The 18,145-nt window shown below is 37.9% G+C and overlaps 1 long non-coding RNA gene across 1 annotated transcript; it reads left to right on the top strand.

The window, feature by feature from the left end:
• The first annotated feature begins 9,554 nt into the window (after positions 1-9,554).
• Positions 9,555-12,331, top strand: LOC131630318 (uncharacterized). Its single transcript, XR_009292303.1, has 4 exons — positions 9,555-9,806; positions 11,074-11,162; positions 11,528-11,630; positions 12,006-12,331. It is a non-coding gene; the product is annotated as an uncharacterized LOC131630318 (long non-coding RNA).
• The last annotated feature ends 5,814 nt before the right edge of the window (positions 12,332-18,145 follow it).

The raw sequence follows: 18,145 nt of genomic DNA, 5'->3' as shown, positions 1-18,145 counted from the left end.
ATAGCTCATCTTCATAGGTAGGTATTTTTACTATCTCTCCACAAACAAACAATCATTTCAAAATAATCAAAACAAACAATCATTTCAAACATTCTCCCATTTAGGACTCATGAAAGGCATGCTCTGGCCAGCGTCCCAGACTTGTACAACTTTCCCTAATTTGGTTGAGAATCTTTCATTCAAGAGGCATGTTAGCTGTCATATCCCGAAACATGTTGGCCGTCATACATGACCAACCAAGTAGACTCCCTCTCTTTTTAAAACATCATTTTTTAGCTTTTCTGTCACTCTTAAGATGTTTGTGGTGGAATAGTATAGATACCTCTCTGTAAAGATGATTTCATGTCTCTTTACTGTAAACAGAGATTTAATTCAAGCTTCAACCTTGAGCTTCAAGCAAGGCACCCAAAAATCATTAATAATTAATTAGTTCCCCGAACTACATTAAGCTCTGACTTCCATTAGGGATATGTAGGCATGAGGTTCACAAGGAATCTCAGCGAGCTAATAAAATACCAAAAATAGTCTGTCTGTCTGTCTGTTTTCCTTTTAATCAATTCAATTCCTTCTCCTAACACAAAGGAAAAACTTTCCCAATAATCATTAGCAAACACAAACACAAATGACACAGAGAAGGTTCCTGTAGAGTACTACAGATATATAGGGTGCTTAAACTCTTCCCTATGTATAACCGACCCCCCGGACTCCAGAATTTTTAGTCTAGGTGAATCCCCACACTTAGCAAACTCCTAGGGTTTAGTTGAGATCTTTTTTCCCCTTTCCTACTCGTAGGACAAATAAGAAAGTTCGTGTGATATCGTAGGAAGAACTGAAACAAAATTCATCCCACCACGGGCGCATTCTCCTTCCAAATTTCGCGTGAAGGGTCTAGCGTGCCGTCTTCCCAAGTGAAACGGGGAGGTAAACAAAACGACACCATAAAAACAAGGCAACAGGAATAAAGGGGGAGCCGAAAAATAAAAAAAAGAACAATAGAAAACTTTTTTTCACGGACGTTGACAAAAAAAAGGGGACTTTCTCTTCATGTAGGAAGAACACCAACCAATGCTCAAGAGCTACTTGTTCTTTTCTCCATACTTTTGTTCACATAGAAGAGGAATGGAGAAGCCATAACAGAATTCCCAAGCCTCTCCCTTGACCACCATCTTCTTATCCATTCAAACAAAAATCAAAACTTGGTCACATTACATCTAACATTATCATCCATGTGTTGTGTTTGTTTTTGTTTGATATTCTTGTTGTGCAGAGAAAGAGAAAAGGAGAAGGTCGAAAACAGATCCGCCGCGTCGGTCGGAAGAGCGTCACGCTACCACTCTCCTCCGCCGCGACACACCGGCGCCACCACACGAACAACCAATTTGCCCTTCCGATCGGAATCTGATCTCGATCCGCTTCTGGATCTGGCCGCCCCAGATTGTGAACCGCTCTTAATCGGAAAAGGGGGGAAAGGAAAAGACCAACAACAGCAGCCATGTCGGAATCGTAAAACATCAATTGGCCGACGTCCCCAACAATCATCAAAAAACCGTAGCCATAGATATGAGATGTTTGCAGAAAAACGTGAGGAAGATGGTGTTGTAGGGGCGCGGCTGTTGGTTTTTAAAAAAGGGAAAATTTGATTTCATTTTTATTATTTTCGCTTTATTATAGAAACAACTAATAACTTGAGTGCAGTTGGTAAAGGATGTGCATACGTGACCATCAGGAAGCAGGTTCGGTACCTGTCGTCTCCCTTTATTTTACACCATTTTCGGTGTAAACAAACTTTGGATCTAGTGCGGCTCTTCTATACGCGCTCACTATGCGCCCTCAATGAAAAAGCGTTAGATTTCAGCTAGTTCAGATTCAACGCGCCAGAAACTGGAGACTCACCATGCTCACTCATAAGCGCACAACACAGGATCATAGCCCAGGTTTTATTATATATTTTCTATTTTATGGTTTGATTAATTGAATTAGGTATTAACTAATTATGATTAATTAAATTAATTTATAAATTAGGAGTAGGAAAATATAATCAAATTAGGATTAGGATTATAATAATTATTTTTTCGATTGTATTCTCGATTATTCGACTATTTCGAGTAATTTGATTAATTAGTTTTAATTACTTTAAATTACATAAAAACCCTAGAAAGGTGATATGCATTAGGGTTTTCCGGATCCCATTGCCCATTTGGCGAAACATTAACCTTCGATTAACTCTCTCCTCGACCCGACTAAATCTATTAGCCGCATTAGACGAGAGATAAAAAAAAATATAATTTAAAATACATTTAATTTGCTTCCCGCGACGATCGAATCTATCGATCTGAGTAACCAGCAATGCCCCATTAATCCGTTAGCTGTACTGATCAAATCTATTGATCATCGCATCTAACGGTGACATATTAAATCAGGGTTGTACGCCCAAAACTTAAAACATTCAAAACACTTCAAATCAAACTACGAATTTTCATCCTTATTCAAAACTACGATAGGCCATTCAAAAAGCCTCCAAACACCTCCATAATTAAATTCAAAGGCGTACAACCATGTGCCCGAACTACGTTGACTCTGATTCTCCATAAGGAGATACGTAGGCACTTGGTAACAAGGCGAGTCTCCCCCCTTAAAATCCTAATCAGGTTTAAATCATACCGTTCACCCTTTTCATTTCATTAGCTATTAACCTTTATATTTTAGCCATAAATCTTTGCCTTAGATTCAAAGCCAATAGGAAAGGGTTAAGGGTGCCTAACACCTTCCCTCGACCTGATTATAATAACTTACCCTGAATCTCATAACTGCGTAGGGTTTCCTATTCGCCCTTCAGAATAGGTGGCGACTCTAAATCTTTATTTTTAGGGCAGGTTGCTACAGATAGGCCCGCTCACGTCTTCACAGTAGAAGCAATCATCGACGAAAATCGTGGTATCACGACATCAAAAACTTTCTTCAAAGGCAAGAGTACCATCTTGGGGCGTCAAAAAAAGATAGAAAGACTTTGAGAAAGTTAGCTGACAGATTCTTCCTGAATGAAGATGTCCTATACAAGAAAAATTTCGACATGGTTCTGCTTAGATGCGTTGACGGGAAAGAAGCATAAATACTCATGAGAGAAATACATGAAGGTTCATTTGGTACTCACGACAATGGACACACCATGACAAGGAAAATACTGAGGGCAGGTTATTATTGGCTGACAATGGAGTTAGATTGCTACCAGTATGCAAAGATGTGTCACAAATGTGAGATCTACGCCGATAGAATTCATGTGCCACCATCTCTTCTCAATATACTCTCTTCCCCTTGGCCTTTCTCCATGTGGGGAATCGAAATGATCAGAATGATCGAGCCGAAAGTGTCCAACGGACATCGCTTCATCTTGGTATCCATAGACTATTTCACCAAGTGGGTCAAAGCAGCTTCGTATGCAAACGTTACAAGACAAGTTATCGTCAGGTTTATCAAGAATCACATCATCTGTCGCTACGACATTCCTAGCAAGATAATCACTGACAATGGGTCAAATTTGAATAACAAAATGATGAAGGAACTTTGTGAAGAATTCAAGATTGAACATCACAACTCATCTCCTTACAGACCAAAGATGAATGGGGGTGTAGAAGCAGCTAACAAAAACATCAAGAAAATCATTCAGAAGATGGTCATCACTTACAAAGATTGGCATGAAATGCTCCCGTTTGCTCTTCATAGTTACCGTACATCTGTACGTACTTCGACTGGAGCAACTCCTTTCTCCCTTGTATATGGCATGGAGGCAGTCCTACCAATAGAGGTCGAGATCCCATCAATTAGAGTCTTGATGGAGGCAAAATTAACAGAAGCCGAGTGGTGTCAAAGCCGATTTGATGAGTTGAACTTAATCGAAGAAAAGCGCATGACAGCTTTATGCCACGGACAGCTATATCAACAAAGAATGAAGAAAGCTTTTGACAAAAAGGTTCGACCTCGCACGACAAAGAAGGCGACCTTGTACTCCAAAAGATTCAATCTTTTCTCACAGATCTGAGGGGCAAATGAACTCCCAATTATGATGGCCCATACGTGGTCAAGAGAGCTTTCTCTGGAGGAGCCTTAATACTCACGACTATGGATGGAGAAGAATTCACCCGTCCTGTGAACGTCGACGCAGTCAAGAAATACTTCGCCTAAATAATTAAAAGAACAACTCGCTAAGTTGAAAACTCGTAAAGAGCGACTTAGGCAAAAAAGAGCGTCTCGGTGAATCGAAAACCCGAAAGGGCGATTCAGGCAAAAGTTAGAGACATAAAAAATATATATAATCAATCCCGGTAGACTTAAAACCCGAAAGGGGTAACGTACGCAAAAGTTAGGGATATATGGCAAGTAACTGTGTTAAGAACAAACTTGATCATTCAAAAAATCCATAGCGGAGTATTCATCATCAGTGGGTCATCTTCTACGAAGCACGAATACAGAACAACTCAGAGTGGAAGGGAAAGATAACGATCGTCATGTTTCATCGTAGCCCTTTTCCCGAAAATTACCAATTTCCAACTTTGTAAACACTCCATGGAATCAAGCATTTGGCTGATTACCATTCCATAAATAATAATTTGAGCCTTGTGCCTTTTCTTTGCAATCGAGTCTTATTCAGTTTCTTAAAATGCATTTTAAGTTTAAACAGTCATTTTCTTGAAATAAATGTTTTCATAAAATAAAATGAATTTACTTACAAAATAAAGGTGAAATTTCTTTCTAAGGTTCAGAAACAATAGGAAGAACGCCCACAGTTGCTCCGAAAACGGTTGAGACTCCAGGAACAAATTTCCCCATGAGATTGCTTTGCGAACATCTCCCGATAACGGATCTTCACTTCAAGTCATGTCACTCACTTCAAACAGCGGACAACCAGTACTCGGTATCCCCAATGGAGTGCAAACTACATTTTTCAAGGAGAAGACATCTTCTGATCAACAAAATTCAAGTCGTATCATAGGATTTCACATCCACGGTAATTCTATTCACATTCACTTTACATTTTATAATCATCATGACATTCATGCATGCTTTACATAACTGCATTGTTAGCATAATCTAGTTAGGCTTTGATCATGTTAGTGCCCGAGTCACTTGGGCATATACTCGAGCTTCCCCTGCAAAGTCATGAAAGAATTCTCTTCTTAAGAGAGAAAGTTCATACACCCGGATTTCCCAAGAGGTTAACAAATGGTGGTCTTCCTGAGGAATATAGTTTGTTTACTTTGAGAAATTCCCAGTAAGTTGGCGAATGGAAGATAGTTTGTTTACTCTTGGAATTCCCCAACTGAGATTCTCCTGCAGAGCGACACTCGGCAATCTTCTTCAAATAAGATAGTTTGTTTCGCGTTTGAATTCCCCACAGAGTCGGCAAATGGTGTTCTTCTCCAAATAGTTCAGATTCCCCGGCAGAATTGACGAGTGGCGGTTTTTCCTCCTGGAAAACAGTTTGGCAATTCCCCATCAGGGTCAATAGATAGCACTCTTTGTCAAAGAGAATAATTTAGATTCTCCAGCGGATTGACAAATGGTAGTCTTCCTCCGGAAGATAGTTTGATCACCTCCAGAATCTCCACGGCAACGGCAACGAATGGCAGTGTTCTTCATGAAGGCAGTTCGTTTCAGGATTCCTTATTAAAGTCAACGAATAGCAGTCTTCTTCACAAAGACGGTTCGTTTAAGGATTCCTTATTAAATTTAGTAAATGGCAGTCTCTTTCAGCAGAAGACAGTTTGCTCACTTTCTTCCTAGAGAAGATAACAAATGGCAGTCTTCTTCACGAAGTCAATTCGTTTCAGGATTCCTTTTTACAGTCAGCAAATGGCAGTCTCTTTCAGCAGAAGACAGTTTGTTCACTTTCTTCCAAGTGAAGATAACGAATGGCAGTCTTCTTCACGAAGATAATTCGTTTAAGGATTCCTTATTAAAGCCAGCAAATGGCAGTCTCTTTCAGCAGAAGACAGTTTGCTCACTTTCTTCCAAGTGAAGATAACGAATGGCAGTCTTCTTCATGAAGACAGTTCGTTTAAGGGTTCCTTATTAAAGTCAGCAAATGGCAGTCTCTTTCAGCAGAAGACAGTTTGCTCACTTTCTTCCAAGTGAAGATAACGAATGGTAGTCTTCTTCACGAAGACAGTTCGTTTCAGGATTCTTTATTAAAGTGAGCGAATGACAGTCTCTTTCATCAGAAGATAGTTTGCTCACCTTTTCCAGCGGAGATAACAAACGACAGCCTTCTTCACGAAGACAGTTCGTTTCGCTTAAAGATTCCTCAGCAAAGTTAAGCGAATGACAGTCTCTTTCAGCAGAAGATAGTTTGCTCACTTTTTCCTAAGCAGAGTCAACGAATGGCAGCCTTTTTCACGAAGACAGTTCGTTTTGTTTAGGAATTCCTAATCAAAGTTGACAAATTGCAGTCTCTTTCAATAGAAGACAATTTGTTCACTTTTCAACTTCTCGGCAAGGTCAACAAATGGCGGTCTCTTTCAGCAGAAGACAGTTTGTTCCCCTAGTGATTGACAAATGGAAGTCCTTCTTAAGAAAGACAGTTTGTCTGTTTAGTACCCAAGGAATAGGCGAATGGCAGTTCCTTTGCAAGAAACAGTTTGTTTGCTTCCAAGATGTTTCATCCCCATCAGGGTCGACAAATGGCAGTTTTCCTCATAGAAAACAGTTTGTTAAACTCCCCAGCGGAGTCAATGAATGGCAGTCTTTGTCAAGAAGATAGTTCAGATTCCTCCAGCATAAGTCGATGAATGGCAGTTTTTCGTTGCGAAGACAGTTCATCCTCTTTCAATAAAAGTAATTAGCTCCTCAAAAGGACGCGTGATCATATGACTTTCTTTGAAGATATCACATTAAAGGAAAGAATGAGGAAGTTTCTTGTCATCCATCAAATGGCATCTCTCCGACAGACATCAGCGAGAAGTTTGATGAGGAAACTTGCCGTTGGAAATTTTCTCTTTATCTAAGATATTGTCCAAAATTACAGATACGAACAGTTTCGCAATCAAAGCATCCGAAACGAAGGGAGGAGTCCGACTCCTTATCCCTCTCCAAGTGCGACAACGGGATCAAGTCATGCAAGGATTCTATCATCACTACAACATCTCAGGAACGCCTTGTCGCACGCTCGCGAAAAAATAAACAGAGTTGCCACCAATATATTTATCCCATAAGGGAAAGGAATATCAGATAACCTACATAGGAAGGAACAAGGTCTTGCGACCAGAGAATCCAGGTGCGGGAGTCGGTTACGCGAGGGGAAGGTGCTAGCACCCCTCACGCCCATCGTACTCGATGGTATCCACCTATGTATGTTTCTATCTAAAGGGTGTAAAACTATGTCTATGTCTAAATGCGAAATGAATGCAGAATGTAGGGAAAATAAAGAATTGTACTCGCACGGGCCCTACCCCGCTGCCTACGTATCCTTTTCAGGAATCAGAGTTACCGTAGCTCGGCTAAAGATTTTCTGTTTGTTTTTGTGTTTTTTTATTGGGCGGAGTTAACGTTCGCGCTCTTGCATAAGGGACGACCTACGATGCGTACAAGCGGAAATAACATTGCCCTTAGGTGCCAACGAGGCAAAAGAAAAGAAATGATTAGTTTGTGTCTTTTAGGGTAGATGAGTGGTGAACAGTTCCCAATACCGGGCCACTCACCGCTTTCTCTACTTTGTTTTAATTTGAACCATTATTAGGTGTTTTAAGTGTTTTTGGTTGTGTGTTTTTTAAAGGGAATTTACTTTGCGATCCGAATCACATAAAATGTATAATGATCGAGAAGCAGATTAGAGAATGAATCCCACTCACTTCCATCCCATTATGTAATGTTCGAGAAACAGATTAGGGAATGAATCCCACTCATTTCTCTCCCATTAATTAATGTTTGAGAAATAGATTAGAGAATTAATCCCACTCATTTCTCTCCCATTAAGTAGTGACCGAGAAACAGATTAGGGAATGAATCCCACTCGTTTCTATGCCACTAAGCGATTGAGAAACAGATTAAGGAATGAATCCTACTCATTTCTCTATCACTTTTTTATTGTGATTTGCATCTTCCTTTTATTAAGTATCTTAAAGAGTCGAAAAGAGAAAGAATGCAATAGAGAACTAATCCTAAATTCTAATCTAAGTTGTTCTAATTCCTATTTATGTACAAGTCTAGGTCCTAATGTTAACATGGGATAGATTCTAAAAGAAGCATTAAAATGGTATTAACCACATAGGCCAAAAATATGGCCAAAACACAAGCAATAAAATCACACAAGCATCATACAAAAATAACATGGAACTAGCAAAAAAACAATTCAAGTACTAATGCAAAATTACACTAAAATACTACTATTTTTTATGACCTTTTTAATGAAGGAAATTAAATGTCAAAATTAACCTAAAAAATTCTACTATTTTTATGTACTTTTATGGGGAGATTAATGTCGACAATTACCTAAGAATCTAACAAGCTTTATTAAAGGTTTTATCATGTTTTTTATAACTAAGAAAAAAAACTATTGTGAAGTGAACCTAAAATCTAACATTGATTTTATGCATTTTTTATTTGATTTAAAAATGGAATTAGGAGCTAAAAATAAAAGCAAAACAAAAATAAAATGAAACTCTAAGCTACACTGCAGGGGGTGAGTTAGCAGAATTCTAATGAACTAAAGTTATGTTATAAGCTAAACTGGGCCCAAAACAGGGGGTGGAAATAGCAGTAACAGTAATCTAGCACTAAAGCCCTGTTTAATTGCCTATGGTGTATTAGCAGTTAAGAGGTGTGATTCTAAAAACAGGGCAAAGCCCATGCGCGTGTGGCCCAACAGATTATCGTTTTTTGTTTACAGCATATTTCATATAGCAAAAAAGGAGAGACAATGGGCCAGGGGGTGCAACTAGTATTTTCGGTGATAGGGCCCAAGAAGTTTTTTTGTTCAGCTTGTTGTATACCAAAAAGTATCATGGGCTCAGGGTGTATTGAGGAATTCGTGGCCCAAGGTGTTGGATCCAACTATCAGATTTTCAGATTTTGTATGTTTAGATTAAACTCAACTAAGAAGAAAATCAATTTCCCATTATTTCCATTAAACTTATGTCAATTCAGACTGTATACAAGCTTAATGTCAAATAATTATTAATCAATACATTAATTCCAGTTAATCCATATTAATAATAATAAATCCATATTAATAATAATAAGACCTTATGCACATTAATTCATTAATAATAATAAGACCTTATGCACATTTGATGGATTAATTCAAGGTGAATTCTTATCTACCCAACTCAAAAAGTTGGGTAAGGTTACATCCTAAGTAAAATGCTTTGAAAATAACAAACAACTATAATATTTAATAAATAATTAAATGTGTTAAGATTAGATGGCATCATGTAATTGGTGGAAGGTACACTACCCAACTTTTTATGATGGGTAGAGAAGTTCTCCCCTTAATTCAATTAATGTTCATAATTTCAATTAAAAAAATTAATAGAAAAGAGGGATTTAGGGTTACTTGTGTTTGTGACTCTTGGACTCACACGAACCAGAGCCTTCTCCCCACACTCGAGCGGCGGCGACGATTCTCTCCGTCTCCGGTCAAACTTCCCCGCCACCGTCCGGCCACGTCACCAATGCCTCTCTCCCGGTCTCCCTTCTTTGTTCACTCGATCTCTCAATGCTTCGGTTTGGCAAGGGCAATCCAGTGTTTCTTCGATTTCGTGATGATGATGAACGTACGCGAAGGTGAAGATGATCGTCAATAACAAGAAGTTCAAGTAAGCACACGCCTTAATCTTTTGCTCTCGTTTTCTGATTCACGTTTCTTCTTCTTCTATTCTTTTTCTTTTTCGCTTCGGTATTGTGATGCTGCTGTACGTGTCTGGTGGTTGATGTTGTTGACGTGAGAGTGGGAATGGAGAGGGGCTGAGCACAAGCTTGCCAAAGCTCTAATGATGAGCTTTAACAGCCTTATGGATGTGCGTATGGTGATGGAGAAGGTTGAAGATGGGGATTAACAGTAGAGGGGGGGAGTGAACTCGAGAGAGATGAGGGAGATGGTGGAGAGTTGAGATGTTGCAGAGAGAAGCCGAGGAAGGTGAGGGTTGGAAAATGGTGATTATGGCGTGTGGATGGTGAATGTTCAGAGATGGGAGAATGAGAGTGAAGAATGATAGGTTGAAGGTTATGGTGTGTGCGTGTGGTTAGAATGAGAGAATGATGAGATGATGGATGAAAGTGAAAGTGAAGGAACTGAATGAGATGGTGAAGAGTAGACTATATAGGTAGAGCTGAAGATGGATTCGGTTATGGTGGGAGAGATGAGAGCCTCTGGATTTTGAATCAGTTATTCAATAGAGGGTGAGGATTGAATCAGGTTATGAATTGTTAGTTTCTGTTAGGTAGTTAGAAGTTGTTACAAACTTGTTTTTTCTGTTATAACTGTTAGGGTAGTTATATGAATTCTGTTGGGAGTTGGAGGTTGGTTAATTAGAGGGTCAAGGAGAAAACAGTTAGAGGGAGGATTGAGAGTTGTCAGTTATGAATTGAAGGGTGAGAGTTAAAGTTGGTTTGAGGTATTTATGAGTTCTGTTATTGGCAGTTACATGTTAGTTAGGAGTTTAGAAAACAGTTAGAGATTGGCATTTGGTTGTGAAATTCTGTTTTGACAGTCTAGAAAATGATTAGAATTTAGGATATTTGCTGAGCTGGATTTGATAGGTAGTAATTGTTTCTTATTTTTCGGTTAGGTGAAATGTAAGGGATGGTTTTATTTCAAATGTAGCATGGTTCGGTTTTATTCGGTTTTTTGGAATTGTTTATTTGGGTTTTTATTTTGAATGCATGCTGGTGTGAGGTTTGATGCTGAACTGGTGCAGGGTTGTTAGGAGGTGGGTTAGGATTTGTAGTAATTGTTAAGTGATGATGATGTATGGCTGAGTTGTTTTGTTTGCGATATTTTGGTTTAACCGAATGAAGTTACAGGGCTGCAATGTATGCAAATATATGTGTATGCATGACTGGTTTATGTCGGTCTTTGTGCAGGTCGGTTTTTTGGCTCAAATGCGAGATGTTACAGGTTTGACGAGTATTCTTGGACTGATGCAAATGCACTGGCTGTCTCAGTGATGCAGGTATATTTTAGGAACCGGTTCGTTGGCTTTTTCTGTTGAGCTTTGGGTGGATATGTGGCAGCATTGTGTTTGTTTGAATGGTTAGGTTGATTGAAGTTATAGTATAGGTTAGAATTATGAAAGCTGTTAGGGTAACTCTGTTTATTGACAGTTAGGTTGTTGGCTGAAAGTTAACTATTGCAAATTAGTTGGACAGTTAGAGATTAACAACCAGTAAGTTAGAACTAATGAATGGTAGAACTATTAGTATGTTAGTTTTGGTGAGTGAACAAGAAACCTGGAGTTGAATGGATATGATCATTTGGTTTTATTTGTTGGTCATGATTTGCATCACCTTTTGAAATGGTTTATGATCTTTTGTGTAGGTTATGCACGTTTGCTACTGAGACGGTTCAGAACTGGGAGGTTTGTAGTTGCGACATGGAGTTGAATTCGGCTTATGAAACTCACAGTTTGGCTTGAAACATGGTATGGTTTTATTGTTAGGGGGCTGGTTTCTTTTGTTGAATTTCCTTTGAATGAACCTGGATTTTATGTGTAGCAGGTTTTGGTTTGAATTTAGTGTGGGACTATTTTAAAACTGATGTGGTTTGTTGGTTAATGTGAATGTATGTGCTGCTGTTAGTTTTATATGTGCAAGGCTGTTTATTTGAATTTTGTAGTGTGGGAAGTGTGCTTATGGGTTGCTGAATGCTGCGAGTTTAGGTTGTAATTGCAGGTGGTTTTTTATGTATGTTTACTGCTGCAGGTGATAGGATGATTAGAAGTGCTTGGTGTAGATGTATTGAATTAATGGTGGCTTTGTTACTCCTTTTTTTTTGAACTAATTCTGTAATGATGCAGATCACGTATAGCAGGTTCTGGCTTAACAATGCAATTTGGTTTGATGGAATCTCGCGGGTTGGCATATGGTACTTTTGGAGGTTATGAAGATGAAGCGAAATGGCTTGTTGGAAGCAAAATGAAGCTGACTTAGAAACAGGATAGGGTTTAGGAGGGGGTGCTGACTTTGGTCCAACAATCATTATTATTTTTGTAATTTTTTGTAAGTTTGGAAAGAGCCTTGAATAGTTATTGAATGGAGGCTTTGTTAGAAATCTTGGATAGAATTGAATGGAACTTGTTTAAATAATGGTGTATACCTTTGATCCATAGTTAAAATGAATGGACAGAACTTTTGATGAAGTGTTTAGATGTCTTTGTAAAAGTCTTGATTGATGGCGAATACATCCATGAAAGAACTAGCTAAGAGAAAAGAGTTTATTTAATTTCCACTTGAGTCACCATGAAAATTGATGTTCTATTCACCTTTGTCAATGCTTGAGTTCCTATAATTAATTTATGGTTAAAAGTCAATTAGGTTGACTTCAACTAAAACCAATTGGAACCTGGATCAATCCTATGTCATGCTTATTCAAAGATCTGAATCAAAACAAATTTGCAAAACCGTGCTTGAATTTCCATAAATCTTCATAATGTTTGAAATCCAATCTCCTAGTGTCATACCCTAATTTTCGACCCCCCTGAGATGACATATCTTCAGGATTTTCATCAAGTCAAAGTAAGTACCTAGGACAGTCTGGCATTCAATCGAGGGTGTTCAAAGACAAGAAATTCAGGCAAAGGATCAATCAATAGAAGGATTAGTCTCTAATACAAGCATAAGACTCAAAATCCTCATTATTACACCTATGATTGATTAAGACACCCAGTTATCTAAGTACAGGATTACTCAGATCAACAGACTAGGGTTTGGAGCCTATCAAGGACTAAAATCAGGGATCACCTTTGGGAAACCCTAAAAAGCCCCAGGGGATCATTCAAAGACATCAATCATCTACAAATAACTCATATGACAAGATCCACTGGACATTACACCCCAATTCAAAGTCTACAGTCATTATTTTCATATGGTCGACAATTAGGGTTTTTGACCTAATTCACCAGGATGGTTGACTTTTAATCAGGGCATGGATCCAAAACTCAATACATGATTCAAGAATCTCTACTACCTCAATATAATCCATTTACATCATTCATTTGAGGAGAAGATCTTGTTTCTTCACAAAAGCCCAAAAAATTCACTTTGTCAGGAAAAGTCAACTGTGTGGGATCATCATTGACTTTTAAGGTTTTTGGTCAAAAAATGACTTTCAAAGATCAATATCATCAATATATGGATGTCAAAGTCATTTGACCAAAGAAATTCAAAGAAATTCATCAAGGAGCAAAAAGTCGGGAATTAGGGTTTTTGAGGGCATGGTGAGAACTCAAAATTTCACCTACACAACTCAAAAAACTTCCAACATGAAAGTTGTAGATCTTGCAAAATAAAACAACATCTTACAAAGGAACTTTTTTCAAAAGATCAACCATTTAAGGGTTTTGGAGATTTTGAAGTTTTAGGTCATAAACACTTAGAAAATTTTCTAAGTGTTTTAACCTAGTTTTCATCCAACTTTGGGCTCATTTTTCACAAATTTCCCAAATGATTCTGAAGAAGACATAAACTAATGATTTAAAGTAGATGTTTAGGGCTTTCCAAATTGTGTTCAACCTTCTCCAAATTCAATTTGAGCTAAGAGTTATGCTTGTCCAAAGTTGGCCTCATGAAGTAAAATTATAGGTCATGAGCAAATTGGAACTTTGCAATTTTGTGCATTTTTGCTTCACTAATGGATGCTACACGACCCATAACATGTCTGAAACAATACCATGCATTCATTTTCACCATGCCATGATAATTGAAGAAGATTCCTAAAACAAGAACATGTGATTATGTAATGATTACTTTTGAGAATTTATGGCAAATTGATGAATCACCCAAGGAATCTTCTCACCAACCAATTAGAGCTCACTTTGCATCTGAATTGTCCCCTAAGATCAGATAGAATCAATGGATAGGGGAGGTGGCTCGAAAATGCAATGATCACACTTGGATATTCTTTGAAATTTCTTCATGGCTAAGAAACCAAACTTGCTTCACTAAGCAAGCTCACTCTCCCAATCAGTACTGAGACATTTGCCTATAAATAAAGGCCTCATTCTCATTCAAAAAACACACCAAAGCAACCATATTCCTTGCTTTCTCTTTCTCTTCTCATGTTCATTGTTTTTCAAAGTTCTTTGGCAAGAAGAATCGATTTCTTCAAACCAGAGCTTATCTTTGGAAAGTGAGCATTCTAACATCTCAAGGGAGGTCATTTGAGATGATCCAAGCACCTGGATCACTTCTGTAAGTAGAGGAACACCATTGTTGCTCTCACTTTGGAGCATTTGCAGTTGGAGGTCCATAGAGTGATTCAGGAGGTTTCAAGTCAAGCCAATCATCCAGGCACACTCCTCAGGTCATAGTGAAGCTAACCAGATGGCTGCAGCTCATCTGTAACTCCAAATTCAACAACCTCCATGTTCACTTGAAGCTGAAATCGAGGGAGGTCCATAGAGCAATTCAGGAGGATTCAAGCTCCAATAAGCATTCAGTTAGCATCATTGAGTCTCAAGGAAGCTATTGAGATCATTCATTCAAACCCAGGTGCTCTCAATCATCCTCACGACCTCCATTTTCAGAGGTAAGTTTCTGAACTTCACCTCTTTAATTTAAGCACTCACTGAGTTAAAGCTCGATTCTATCTTGTTTAGCATCATCAGAGGATTGAAAACCCTCTATCATCTTGCATTTATTCATCTTGTTTGTCATTTAATTTCAAATTTAGGGTTTATATGTTCTTAGAGTTTTCTGAGAAATTAGGTAGCTATAGTTCATATAAATAAATGTTAGTTACATATCTGGATTCGTGAGGAAATTTAGAACAAGATTGATGTTTACATCATGTCATTTAGTTGAGAAACCAGAGAGTTAGGATTTTGAAAATCTTTGAGCTCGAGGAAGAAGATGACGATGGCCATGGCGCGCAAAATTTGAATCTGGGGCCAAAGTTTATTTTATTTTGAATGGTATGCGTTCCTTAAACGACTGAACAAACTTGCCCTAGTGGCCTCCCATACGCCCTTAGTCTCATCATGCCTCAAGTCTGGGGTTCGAATCCCCCTCGCCCCAGACTTTTTTGATTCTTTTATTTTTCAATGATTTACTAGTTGTTTTGAAACATAACCAAATGAATGCAAGTTACTATCACCACACGCGCGTTGGCTCAGTGGTGTTTGTTTTGAGTGTGTGACCTAGAGGGCGTGGGTTCAAACCCTCCAAGGGCCAAAACTATCTTTTTTAACACACAATTTCTTTCATTTTCTCACAAACTTCACATATTTATTTAACCTATCAAATTAATTTATTTTCACTTCATTTTTCACACACTTATCATTTAATATACCTATTTTGTGAATAATAAAAAAATCATAAAAAATATTATTTATTTCATATATTTTTATTAGGTTTAAAATAGTATGTTTTAAGTGTTTTCTTAAATACTTTAAATACATATATTCACTTTGTTTTAACCTAATCATTTTGTAAATAAAGTTTATGATAAAACCCTAATTGTTTAGGTCTTAATTAAGTAAAAATCTTTATTTTTACTTTGATTAAGTTGACTTTTGTCAATATTCAAAACTGTTTTCAATCTCTAATTAAACGGATAATTAAGGTTTTCAAACAACAAAACCTTGTATCATTCCAAATCATTTTCAAATTGCTTTTACACCAGTACTGTAAAGTACTGGGCCTCTAATAGAGTGTAAGTCCCAAAAACCTTCTCTTCTTAGCTTGTTTTCAAAACTGTATTTTCAAAATCTTCTTTCTGTTTTCAAAACATTCTTCTGGTATTTGAAGGGCATTATTCCCGGTGAAACTCTTCAGATACCTATGTGACCTTTGTCCATCTTCACTTCTTCTGTTTTCAAAAACCATTAACTGTGTATCATAAATATTCAACTATTATCAACAAAACAACAAAAATACTGTTGAGGCTCTGTACATACTTCTTCAAAGGCCTCCACTCCATCCAGGTTAGGCTTTACAAGCTTTCAATTTACAGTCTTTATTTAAATTACTGTCAAATATAAACTGTGCATATATATTAGTTTAGAACTACGTTTGAGTATAAACCTTAGGACAGTTAAACTATATATATATATTATAGGAATATGGCCTAGGATTGAGAATGTCTTCCCGGTGAAGGCTCTTTCCTAATTAGAGATCTGTAGTTCAAACCCCCAAGATGAATTATTCCCGGTGAAACATCTTGGCAAAAACCTTAGAATCCAAAAATAATAGGACACATCCACCCAAAGAGGAATTATTCCCGGTGAAACCTCTTACCCATTTGCTTAGAGCCAAAATAAGTTCAAAACTACATAGCTTTCTCTTGTGCTATAACAAGGACCCTCGATTAGCCTCCTCTTGGGCTTTGTACAAGGACCCACAGGCTTCTTAAAAGCATTTCCAGCTTCCTCTTGAGCTTGTATACAAGGACCCATCAGGTTTCTTATAAACATAGGAACAAGTCTTTAGTCACCTTTTAGCCTACCCTGGTGAGTTTCTTCCAATTTAAACCAGACTTTAAACAAGCTAAGTTTGTCTCAATTTTGCATTGAGTACACCTTTTGGAATGAGAGACATGGACAGTCTCTGTCACCCTTATCTTCATCAATCTTCCTTAGCAGAGTCTAGGATCCATGTTTGATCATCCTCAGCATGTGTCAGCCTTCATCTTGGGCTTTAAACAAGAAGTCTCCATTAGATAATCTTTCTGCCATTCATTTCAATAAAATCCCTGGTAAGGGTTAGCTTCCACACATTCCTTCATTTCAATAAATTCCCTGGAAAGGGTTAGCTTCCACACATTCTTTCATTTTTAATATAAACCCCTGGAAAAGGTTAGCCTCCAAAGTCAATTAATAAATAATGTCATTTCTCTTAGGAGATAATTTCCCCAAAAAAGAGTCAAAACCCCTGGAAAGGGTCAGCCTCCAAAAAACATGATAAAGTCAGTCTTTTAACAGACAAATTCACCAGCTGAGTCAAAATCCCTGGAAAGGGTTAGCTTCCAAAGAAAAACAGTCTTTTAATAAATAAAATCTCCTCAGTAGAGTCAAAACCAACAAAAATAGTTAGCCTCAACCTTGGGCTTCATACAAGGCACCCAAACAATAAAACTCCCCTGTCAAGAGTCAGCCTCAACCTTGGGCATTGTACAAGGCAGATAATAGAGTCTCCCCAGTGAGTTCTTCATCATTCAGTAGCCACAACCTTGGGCTTTGTACAAGGCAGATAAACCATACTTTCATGTGTAAAGATTCCTAACACCTAGGATCTTTTCCCTATAGAGTCATCCATACTCAGTTTATTTAAGAGTCTGCCACAACCTTGGGCTTTGTACAAGGCAGAAAATAATGTTTTCCCTAGCTAGAGTCAGCCACAACCTTGGGCTTTGTACAAGGCACATAAAATAGAGTCATTCATTCAATTATCCTCAACAGTTAGCCACAACCTTGGGCTTTATACAAGGCACATAAATAGAGTCTCCCTAAGTAGAGTCAGCCTCAATTCTGGGCTTTGTACAGAACACCAAAAATACCCTGTAATTAATCCTCAGTGGAGTCATCTCCCAGAGTCAATAATTAATAAATCAATCAAAAAGCCTCAAGCTTGGGCCTCATACAAGCCAGCTAAAGTCAGATCTTCTATACAGTAGATAGACATAGCTTATCTCTATAGAGAGATATTTTTACTACTCTACCACATTCAAACAAACATTACATTTCAATTTCAATTTTAATCAAGTCTCCCATTTAGGATTTTGAAAGGCATGAGCTGGCAGTAAAACCCAGACATGTGGTAACTTTCCCTAATTTGGATGAGCAACTTTCTTTCATTGAAGAGGCATTTGACTGGTATACTTGCACATACACAAGTAAGGTCCCCCTCTTGAATGAAATGAATTCAGTTATTCTGTCATTCCTTTAAATGTTTGTGGTAGAATAGTACAAATACCTCTCTGTAGAGATAATTTCATGTCTCT

This window comes from Vicia villosa, unplaced genomic scaffold, assembly GCF_029867415.1.
Source record: "Vicia villosa cultivar HV-30 ecotype Madison, WI unplaced genomic scaffold, Vvil1.0 ctg.000672F_1_1, whole genome shotgun sequence".
NCBI classification, from domain to species: domain Eukaryota; kingdom Viridiplantae; phylum Streptophyta; class Magnoliopsida; order Fabales; family Fabaceae; genus Vicia; species Vicia villosa.
This window is presented reverse-complemented; position numbering and strand designations above follow the sequence as displayed.